The sequence below is a fragment of the Odocoileus virginianus genome, chromosome 15, assembly GCF_023699985.2.
Source record: "Odocoileus virginianus isolate 20LAN1187 ecotype Illinois chromosome 15, Ovbor_1.2, whole genome shotgun sequence".
In the NCBI taxonomy this organism is placed as follows: Eukaryota; Metazoa; Chordata; class Mammalia; order Artiodactyla; family Cervidae; genus Odocoileus; species Odocoileus virginianus.
The window spans coordinates 45,228,305-45,239,119 of record NC_069688.1 but is presented as its reverse complement, the minus strand read 5'-3'; the positions used below and the strand labels follow the sequence as shown (position 1 = coordinate 45,239,119).

Here is a 10,815-nt window from a genome sequence, read left to right as displayed (position 1 = left end):
ATGGCGGTATGAATAATTTACATTCACACCAAAATGGGCAAGGGTTCCTTTTTCTCCACATCTTCATCACCACTCAATATCTTTTTTTTTTATCATAAAGTTTAATTATGATTCAGAAAAAATTGAGTGAATAACCATCTCTGAAAAAACATATTGACTCTGTAGACTGCAGTTACTGGGGGCAGGGAGAGTAGACAGCAGCTGGTAAGTTAAATTACCCAATTTTCTATTCTTAAAATGACAAGGAGTCCCACATCCAGTCTGATTATAGAGATGCATGTGCCCCAATTGGCTGAGAATAAATACAACAAGAAAGGTGGAAGCTGTAAAGCTAAGGGCATGCAATAGGCTCTAAGAGAAAGTCTCAGAAACACCCAGAGTGGCAACAAGGAACGTTTGGCTGGAGTTTGAAGTTCTTTTTAGCCATCTTTGTCTTTCACTCCATACTTAAGGATGCGCGTGAACTCGATGTAATTGGAATTCCCCTTTTTGTCAGTAGGTGCTTCTCTGAACAGCTTGCACTTCCTCATCTGTAAACCGGTCTCCCATTGTGGTCAGCAGTTCTCTCAGGTAATCCTCCTGAATGGTGCCAGTTGCTTCTTCATCAAAGCAAGCAAAAGGATTTCTGATGACATCTTCTGGATCTGTGCCATTTAACATTTCACCAAACATCGTGAGAAACATGGTAAAATTTATGGGACCTGGAGCCTCATTCATCATGACATCTAGATACTCATCAGTTGGATTTTTTCCCCAGGGAAGCAAGCATGTCATGCAAGTCTTCCTTGTCGACGAACCCGTCCCTGTTCTGCTCGATCATGTTGAGGGCCTCCTTGAACTCCTGAATCTGGGACTGGTCAAACATGGCGAACACGTTGGAGGTCTCGCGCTGGGGGCGCTGTTTGGTGGTCTTGGTCTTTGCTCTTTTGCTCGACATGGTGGCAGTTAAATCCCTAACTCAGCCATGAGAATCCGAGAGCTTCTGGAACCTCCTCGCTGCCCCGGCTGCCACTATCAACTCCCTTCCACTCTCAGAGCTCAATATCTTTTACACTGTAATTTTTGGACACTGTGTGTGCTCAGTCATTTCAATCATGTCCAACTCTTTGTGACCCCATGGACTGTAGACCGAGAGGCTCCTCTGTCCTTGAAATTCTCCAGGTAAGAATACTGGAGTGGGTTGCCATTTCCCACTCCAGGGGAATCTTCCTGAGCCAAGGATCGAACCCAAGTCTCCAGTGTCTCCTGAGTTGCAAGAGTATTCTCAACTGTTTGAGCCATTCAGGGAAGCCCACAAAAGCCCGACATGCATTCAGAGGCTCAAAGTCCTCCGTGTCAGACCCTGGAGGAGACCATGGCAGCTTAGACACTGCGGGGAATTTAAAACAGATGTGATCCTTAACGGAAGGGAAACAAGCCCTAGGACTGGACCAGCTCGCTGTCCAGAGGTAGTTTCCAGGCTGCATTACAGACAGGGAGCGTCCAAACTGAGCTTGATCAGTGAATGAGAAATACATTAGAGGTGAGGAAGTCAGGGAGTTACAGTCTGCAGGATATTGGAGGGGAAGAGTAAGTCTGCTCTAGAGAAAGAGAAAGCTCTAGGGATCTGCTGAGGTCTTCTCAAGTTTTGGGCTCAGTTCTGATTTAAACATGTGAGAGAAGAAATTATTCAAGCTAGAAAAAAAAAAAAAAGAAGCACTGAACAACAGTAGGCAGGAGAATTTCTGGAACTTTTAAAACTAGAGATGGTTTGCATTTCCAACAGTCAGAGCAGAAAGATGTTGAAAGAAATGGGGTATTGTATAGAGTTCTAGAAAAACATCACCTTAATAGTGGGGCTAAGTTAGGATTAGACTAAAGCTAACTCTGGACCCACTCTAAAATATCTTAAAAGCTGTCATTGAAAATATTCAACTAATTCCAAGAAATTTTGCTGCATGCTAAAGTAAAACATAGCACTACTTAAAGAAGGACACAAAAAAATCCATCATTCTATAATATCATGCCAAGAATGAAAAGAAGCATAAAAATTTGAGTCACAACTGGGTGAAAAATGAATCAATTACAAAAACTAAAAATAACAGAGATGATGAAAATAGCAGAAAAAGTCATTAAGACAGTTATTGTAAGTATGCATGTCCATGTGTTCAAATAGATTGAGACAAACAGAATCATGAGAAGAAAAACAGACCATACATAAGAATACAAGTGGACTAGAAATGAAAAATACAATATCTGAAGTAAAAATTACATTGGACAAGAACAGCAGCAGTTTAAATGCCACAGAAAAAAATTTTCTCAGTGAACATGAAAATAAAGCACAAAGAAAATAAAAGCCTGGAAAAATGAAGAGAGTATATAGATAAGATATCAAACAGCTTAATGTAATGTGTAATTGGAGTCCCAGTAAAAGAGGGGAACATAGAGAGAACAATGATGGGGAAATTTTTTTCATTTGATGATAACTATACATGTATAGGTTCAGGATGCTCAAATAATTCCAAATAGAATAAAAATTTTTTAACAAAAAGTATAGCAAGGCATTTCATACAAAAAAAATTTTGATGAAAACCAGGGCTAAAGAAAAAAAATCTTAAGACAGAGAAAAAGGACACAAGCAAAAAAATAAAATGACAGTAGACTATTCATCAGAAACTATGCAAGCCAGAAGATAATGGAAAAATGTCTTTGATGTGGTGAAAGGAAAGCAAAAACACACAATAATTTTTAGGTTTCTTCACTCAGCAAAATTTTCTTTCCAAAAGGGAGACATTTTTGACAAGCTGAAGCTGAGAGAATTTATTGTCATCAGATTTCTATCTACGCAAATGTTAAAAGAAGTATTTCAGGCAGAAGAAAATTATACCAGATGGAACTTAGGATACAAACCTGGGAATAAAGATCACCAAAAATGATAACTACATGGGTAAATTTATAAAATAAATTGTTTCCACATTTTTAATCATTTTAAGAATTAATTAATTGTATAAGCCAAAAATAAAGCAATGTACTGTGGCACTTAAAGCATATGTAGAAAGAAAATATATGACAACAGTACAAATAAAAAGGGAAGTGGGAATTTTATTTGAAGGCAAAAATTTGTAGAATGAAACTAAGGCAGTGTTTGGAGAAAAATTTACAGCGCTAATTACTTACATTAAAAAGGAAGAAAGGTCTTAAGTCAATAATCTAAGTTTCTACTTTAATAAACTAGAAAGAGAAGAGATAATTCAACTTAAAGCAGAAGGAAATAATGTAAATAAGAGCCAAAATCAATACAATCAAAAACAAAAATGCAATAGAAAAAAAATCAACTAAACCAAAAGCTAGTTCTTTAAGGTCAATAAAAATTATAAATATTATAAAAAGTAAAATAATAATAAGGTGTTAATTGACATTAAATTGCTATGAATAACTTAATATCAATAAATTTGACAACTCAGATGAAATGGACACACAACTCTGAAATACTCAAACAGCTCACTAAAGAAAAATAGATAATGTGAATAGCTCAACATCTCTAAAGAAACTAAATTATTCTTAAAAACCTTTCCTAAAAGAAAACTCCAGGCCCAGATGGCTTCATGGGTAAAAACATACCAAAATTCTAAGGACAAAATAATAGCAATTCTGCACAGATTCTTCCAGAAATAAAAAAGGAGGAAACACTTACCAATTTACTTTGTTTTAGAAACTTAAAGAAGGACTTTATAAGAAAGAAACTTCAACATCTCTTATAAATAAATGAATCCAGCAATATATAAGAATAATTATACATAATATATAAAAAGAATAATGTATCATGACCAAGTAAGACTTTAGAAATGCAAGGTTGTTTCTACATTAAAATAAATCAGTGTAATTCCTCATATAAGGAGAATAAAGAAGAGAATCGTATGGATCATCTCAATAGGTACAGGAATAGTGTTTAAATTCAATGTCCGTTAGTGATAAAACTCACAGCAGATTATTCTCAGGAAAAGGACACTTCCTCATGGTATGAAATACATCTGTGAAAAAATCTACAGCTAACATCATGTGTAATCGTGAACAAATGAGCACTTCTGTATAAGATCATGAATAAGGCAGGAACACCCACCCTCACCATTCTGTTCAACATTGGGAAGGGAAAAACTACATACAGATTAGAAAGTGAAAGTGTTAGTCACTCAGTCATCTCTGACTCTTTGTGACCCCCATGGACTGTATCCCTCCTGGCTCTTCTGTCCATGGAATTCTCCAGGCACAAATACTAGGGTGGGTTGCTCTGTCCTTCTCTAAGTGATCTTTCCCACTAGGGGTTGAACCTGGGTCTCCCATATGGCAGGCAGATTCTTTACCAACTGAGCCAGCAGGGAAGCCCCATAGATTAGAAAGGAAGAAGTAAAAATATCTTTATCCATAGTTATGTCAGTATAGAAAAATCCTAACTTTTCTAAAACAAGTCTAGTAGAAGTAATGAGTAAGTTCAGCAGTCTCAAGATATAAGGCTAATATAAAACTTTTAAATGTGTATCTTTGAATTGCTGTTATTAGTCACTAAGTTGTGTCTGACTTTTTGTGACCCCCGTGCATGCAGTCCGGGCTTCCCTGTCCTTCACCATCTCCTGGAGTTTGCTCAAACTCATGTCCATTGAGTAGGGGTGCCATCCAACTATCGCATCCTGTTGCCCTCTTCTCCTTCTGCCCTTAATCTTTCCTAGAATCAGGGTCTTTTCCAATTGGTCAGCTATAAAAGGCAGATGAATCAGAAATCAAATTGCCAACATATGTTGGAACATGGAAAAAAGAATTCCAGGAGATACATCTACTTCTGCTTCATGGACTACACTAAAGCCTTTGACTATGTGGATCTAAACAAACTGTGATAAATTCTTAAAAGAGATGGGAATACCGGACCATCTTACCTGCCTCCTGAGAAACCTGTATGCAGGTCAAGAAGCAATAGCTAAAACTGAACATGGAACAATGTACTGGTTCAAAATTGGGAAAAAAGTATGACAAGGTTGTATATTGTCACCCTTCTTATTTAACTTATATGCAGAGTACATCATATGAAATGCTGGGCTGGATGAATAATAAGCTGAAATCAAGATTTCTGGGACAACACCTCAGATATGTATATGAGACCACTCTAATAGTGGAACACGAAGAGGAACTAAAGAGCCTCTTGATGAGTGTGAAAGAGAAGACTGAAAAAGCTGGCTTGAAACACAACTTTCAAAAAACCAAGAGTATGGCATTCAGTCCCACCACTTCATGGCAAATAGATGGGGGAAAACTGGAAGCAGTGACAGATTTTTTTTTCTTGGTCTCCAAAATCACTGCAGGTGGTGACTGCAGCCATGAATTAAAAGACACTTGCTCCTTGGAAGGAAAGTTATGACAAACCTAGACAGCATATTAAAAAGCAGAGACATCACTTTGCCTACCAAGGTCTGTATAGTCAAAGCGATGGTTTTTTCAGTAGTCGTGTATGGATGTAAGAACTGGACCATAAAGAAGGCAGAGCACTGAAGAACTGATGCTTTCATATTGTGGTGCTGGAGAAACTCTTGAAAGTCCTTTGGATAGCAAGGAGACCAAACCCGTCAATCTTAAGGGAAATCTTTCAATTAGCTATTAATAATTAGAAATACCTAGAAATAAATTCGGAGAAGGCAATGGCAACCCATTCCAGTACTCTTGCCTGAAGAATCCCAGGGACAGCGGAGCCTGGTGGGCTGCCATCTAGGGGGTTGCACAGAGTCGGACACAACTAAGTGACTTAGCAGCAGCAGAAATAAATTGAACAAAATATGTATAAGACCTGTACAATGAAAACTACTAACCTTTGCTGAGAGATATTAAGAAACATATGAATGGAGAAGTATGTTCATTTCATGGTTCAAATCTATAAATGTCAATTTTCCCCACAGTTTGATCTATAAGTTTAATGCAATAGCATTCAACACCCCCCCCCAGTTTTTTAGTGGAAATGCAAAGCACCTAGAATAGTCAAAATAAATTTAAAATATGAACCAAGAAGAATTCAAACTACCTGATTTCAAAGCTTACTCTGAAGCTACAGGGATTAAGGCAGTGTGGTATTGGAATAAGGATAGATATTCAAATAAGTAGAGCAGAACAGGTAGTATAGAAAAAAACCAACAAACATACGATTAATTGATTTTCAAGGTGCCAAGGTATTGCAATGGGGAAAAGAATCTTTACAACAAATCCTACTGGAGCAATTGAATATCCACAAGCAAAAAACAATGACCCTAGACTCTAATCTCACACCACACATAAAAATTAACTCAGAATAGATCACAAACTTAAATGTAATATGTCAAATTTTTAAAACTTCTAGATGAAAGTTGGGGAAAAAATACTTTGTGATATAATTAGGCAAACATTTCTTATACATGACTCACATAAGCATAAACCAAAGATAAAAATAATTAATTAAATTCAATATTAACCTCTTGTCCTTCAAAAAGTACTGTTAAAAAATGAAAAGGTAAATCATACAGTGGGAGAAACTCATTGCAAAACATGTAATTGATAAAGAGTTGTATCCAGAATGTATAGAGAACTCTTTCAATTTAATAAGATGAGCCAACTAAAAAATGACAGAAGATACAAAACCAAAACTTTAACATAGAAGATATGACAATGTCAACACACTCATAGAAATGTTCTCGACATCATTATTCCTTAAGGAAATATGAATAAGAACTACAATGTGTTACTCGTACACACCTTCTTAATATGCTGAAACAAAAAAGTGACATTATTCAAGGTTGCCAAGGATAAGCAACAATTTTATAGCCAGTATGAGAAATTATTGTTATTAAATTAAGCATACTATTTTAGTGGGGAAAGTGGACACCCTTGTCGTGTTCCTGATCTCAGAGGGAATGATTTCAGTTTTTCACCATTGAGAATACTGTTTGCTGTAGGCTTATCATATATGGCCTTTACTATGTTGAGGTAGGTTCCTTCTATGCCCATTTTTTGAAGTTTTCATCATAAATGGGTGCTGAATTTTGTCAAAGGCTTTTTCTGTATTTATTGAGATGATCATATGGTTTTTATCTTTCAGTCTCTTAATATGGTGTATCACATTGATTGACTTGTGTATATTGAAGAATTCTTGCATTCCTGGAATAAATCCAACTTGATCATGGGGTATGAGCCTCTTGATGTGTTGCTGAGTTCTGTTTGCTAAAATTTTGTTGAGGATTTTTGCATCTATGTTCATCAGAGATATTGGCCTGTAGTTTAATTTCTTTGTGTTGTCTTTGGTTTTGGTATTGGGGTGATAGTGGCCTTATAGAATGAGTTTGGAAGTGTTCCTTCCTCTGCAATTTTTTGAGAGTTTTAGAAGGATAGGCATTAGCTCTTCTCTAAATGTTTGATAGAATTCTCCTGCAGAGTCATCTCATCCTGGGCTTTTGTATTTTGGGAGATATTTGATCACAAAACTTCAATTTCAGTGCTTGTAATTGGGTTGTTCATAATTCCTATCTCTTCCTGGTTCAGTCTTGGAGGATTGAACTTTTCTAAGAATCTGCCTGTTTCTTTCAGGTTATCCATTTTATTGCCATGTAGTTGTTCATAATAATCTCTGATAATGCTTTGTATTTCTGCATTGCCTGTTGTAACCTCTCCTTTTTTATTTCTAATGTGGTTGATTTGATTCTTCTCTTTTTTTCTTGATGAGTCTGGCCAAAAGTTTGTCAATTTTATCTTCTCAAAAAACCAGTTCTGGAAGTCCTAGCTACAGCAATCAGAGAAGGAAAAGAAATAAAAGGATTCTAGATCAGAAAAGAAGTAAAGCTCTCACTGTTTGCAGATGACATGATACTGTACAAAAACTATCTAGGAATGAACTTACCTAAGGAGACAAAAGAATTATATACAGATAATTTATAAGACACTAATGAAAGAAATCAAAGATAACATAAACAGATGAAGAGATATTCCATGTTCCTGGGTAGGAAGAATCAATATTGTGGAAATGACTATACTATCAAATGCAATCTACAAATTCAATATGATCCCTATCAAATTACCAATGACACTTTTCACAGAACTAGAACAAAAAATTTCATAATTCATATGCAAACACAGAAGACCCCGAATAGCCAAAGCAGTCTTGAGAAAGAAGACTCGAGTTGGAGGAATCAAGCTTCCTGACTTCAGACTATACTACAAAGCTACAGTCATCAAGACAGTATGGTACTGGCACTAAAACAGAAATTTAAACCAATGAAACAACATAGCAAGCCCAGAAATAAACCCATGCACCTATGGGTACCTTATTTTTGAACAAGGAGGCAAGAATATACAATTGGGCAAAGACAGCCTCTTCAATAAATGGTGCTGGGAAAACTGGACAGTTACATGTAAAAGAATGAAATTAGAACACTTCCTAACACCATACACAAAGATAAACTCAAAATGGATTAAAGACCTAAATGTAAGACCCAAAACTGTAAAACTCTTAGAGGAAAATAGAGGCAGAACACTCGATGACATAAATCAAAGCAAGATCCTTTATGACCCACCTCCTAGAGTAACAGAAATAAAAATAAAAGTAAACAACTGGGACCTGATTAAACTTAAAAGCATTTACACAGCAAAGGAAGCTATAAGCAAGGTGAAAAGACAACCCTCAGAATGGGAGAAAATAATAGCAAATGAAACAACTGACAAAGGATTAATTTCTAAAATATACAAGCAGCTCATAGAACTCAATACCTGAAAAACAAAGAACCCAATCAAAAAGTGGGAAAAAGACCTAAATAGACATTTCTCCAAAGAAGACATACAGATGGCTAACAAACACATGAAACGATGATCAAGATCGCTCATTATTAGAGAAATGCAAATCTAAACTACAATGAAATATCACCTTACACCTGTCAGAATGGTCATCATCAAAAAGTCTACAAAAAATAAAGGCTTGAGAGGGTGTGGAGAAAAAGGAACACTCTTGCACTGTTGGTGGGGATGTAAATTGATACAGCCACTCTGGAAGACGGTATGGAGATTCCTTAAAAAACTAGGAATAAAACCACCATATGACCCAGCAATCCCACTCCTAGGCATGTACCCTGAGGAAACCAAAATTGAAAAAGACACATGTATCCCATTCTTCACTGCAGCACTATTTACAATAGCTAGAACATGGAAGCAACCTAGATGTCCATCAACAGATGAACTGATAAAGTTGTGGTACATATACACAATGGAATATTACTCAGCCATAAAAAGGAACACCTTTGAGTTAGTTCTAATGAGGTTGATGAACCTAGAACTTATTATACAGGGTGAAGTAAGTCAGAAAGATAAATATCGTATTCTAATGCATATATACGGAATCTAGAAAAATGATACTGGAGAATTTACTTACAGGGCAGCAATGGAGAAACAGACATAGAGAATAGACTTGTGGACATGGGGAGAGTGGAGGAGAGGGTGAGAAATAATGAAAAATGCAAAACTATATTGACAGAATGTGGATCAGTGATTGCCAGGTGCAAGGAACAGGTAACATGAAGTGATTAATTTCAAAAGGTTACAGGCAACATTTTATCTTGATAGCCTATATCATGATTATGGTCACAGTAACACAATTACTTAAGTTTGTCAAGTTTTGTTGAATTGTACTGTTAAAATCAGCAAATTTTATTTTATGTAAATAATGTCAATGTAGCTGGTAAATATAAATTTGCACCTTTTAAAAATTTTCTTTTGTTTTCTGGCTTGATAATATTGACTAGCACTTTTAAAATTATAGTAAATAATAGTGGTAAGAGAATGACCTTTGACTTTTTCCTGATTTCATGACTTGTGCATCCACTGTTTCACTATTAGGTATGATGATGCACTATTTGTTTGGAATAGAATATCCTTGCCATGTTTAGTGAATAAACTATATTTTTGTTTTGCTAAGTGTTTTCACAAGCAATGTCTGCTGGGCACCTAACTGTGATCATAGGGATTTTCAAATTTGGTTTTCAAATAGGATAAATTATATTAATAGATTTTTCTATAAACATATGATTTATAGATTTAAATAATCTATGATGCAATACTGCTTGTCTTTTATGTATTTTTTTTTTTCAAAAAATGTGGGAGGTCAGCCTTTGTTTTGTGAAATTAATCATTTGTTTTCTTTTTTGTTCTATCTTTATTAAATTCTATTACAGTTATGTTAGTTTATTAATGTTTTTCTTCTTATCATATGCTCTGAAACATCTTAAATAAAATTGCAGAAATTCATTGGGTATTTTCACATAATTGGCTTTGGAAACTACTGGGTCATGTACCTTCCTGAGGGATTTGACAAGTTTCCCTAGTTCTTCTAGGATTATTGAGTCAGTGCTGTTCATTTCTATTTTCTTATGAAATTTTTTTTATTAAGAATGGCTTGCTTTCACCAAGATTTCCTTCTTTGTAAGGACAAAGTTAAATTGATTTAAACCTGTTATTCTGCTATAATTTCAAATATACTCTGCATAGCTTGTTATATTGTTAATGTTTTCTCTTTATTATTAAACTAAGCTCATCAGAATGCATCCAGTTTATTGGGACTTTCCCCCCCACCAAAGAAGCAGCTATTCCACTTATGTACTATTTTCTGTAATTTCTTCTTGTATTTTAGGGTTTTTGTTTCTCTTTTTCTATTTTCTAATGCCAAGTATTTATATTCATTCTATTAATTTTATAGTAAAATATCTAATTATGACAAAAAATTTGACCACGTTCTATATGTTTATATATATATATATAGTGCTTTTCTGAAAGATGATCTCTTAAATA

General features: G+C 35.3%; 1 pseudogene; it reads right to left on the bottom strand.

The window, feature by feature from the left end:
• Nucleotides 1–419: 419 nt before the first annotated feature.
• Nucleotides 420–948, bottom strand: LOC110142219 (myosin regulatory light polypeptide 9 pseudogene; annotated as a pseudogene).
• Nucleotides 949–10,815: the final 9,867 nt, after the last annotated feature.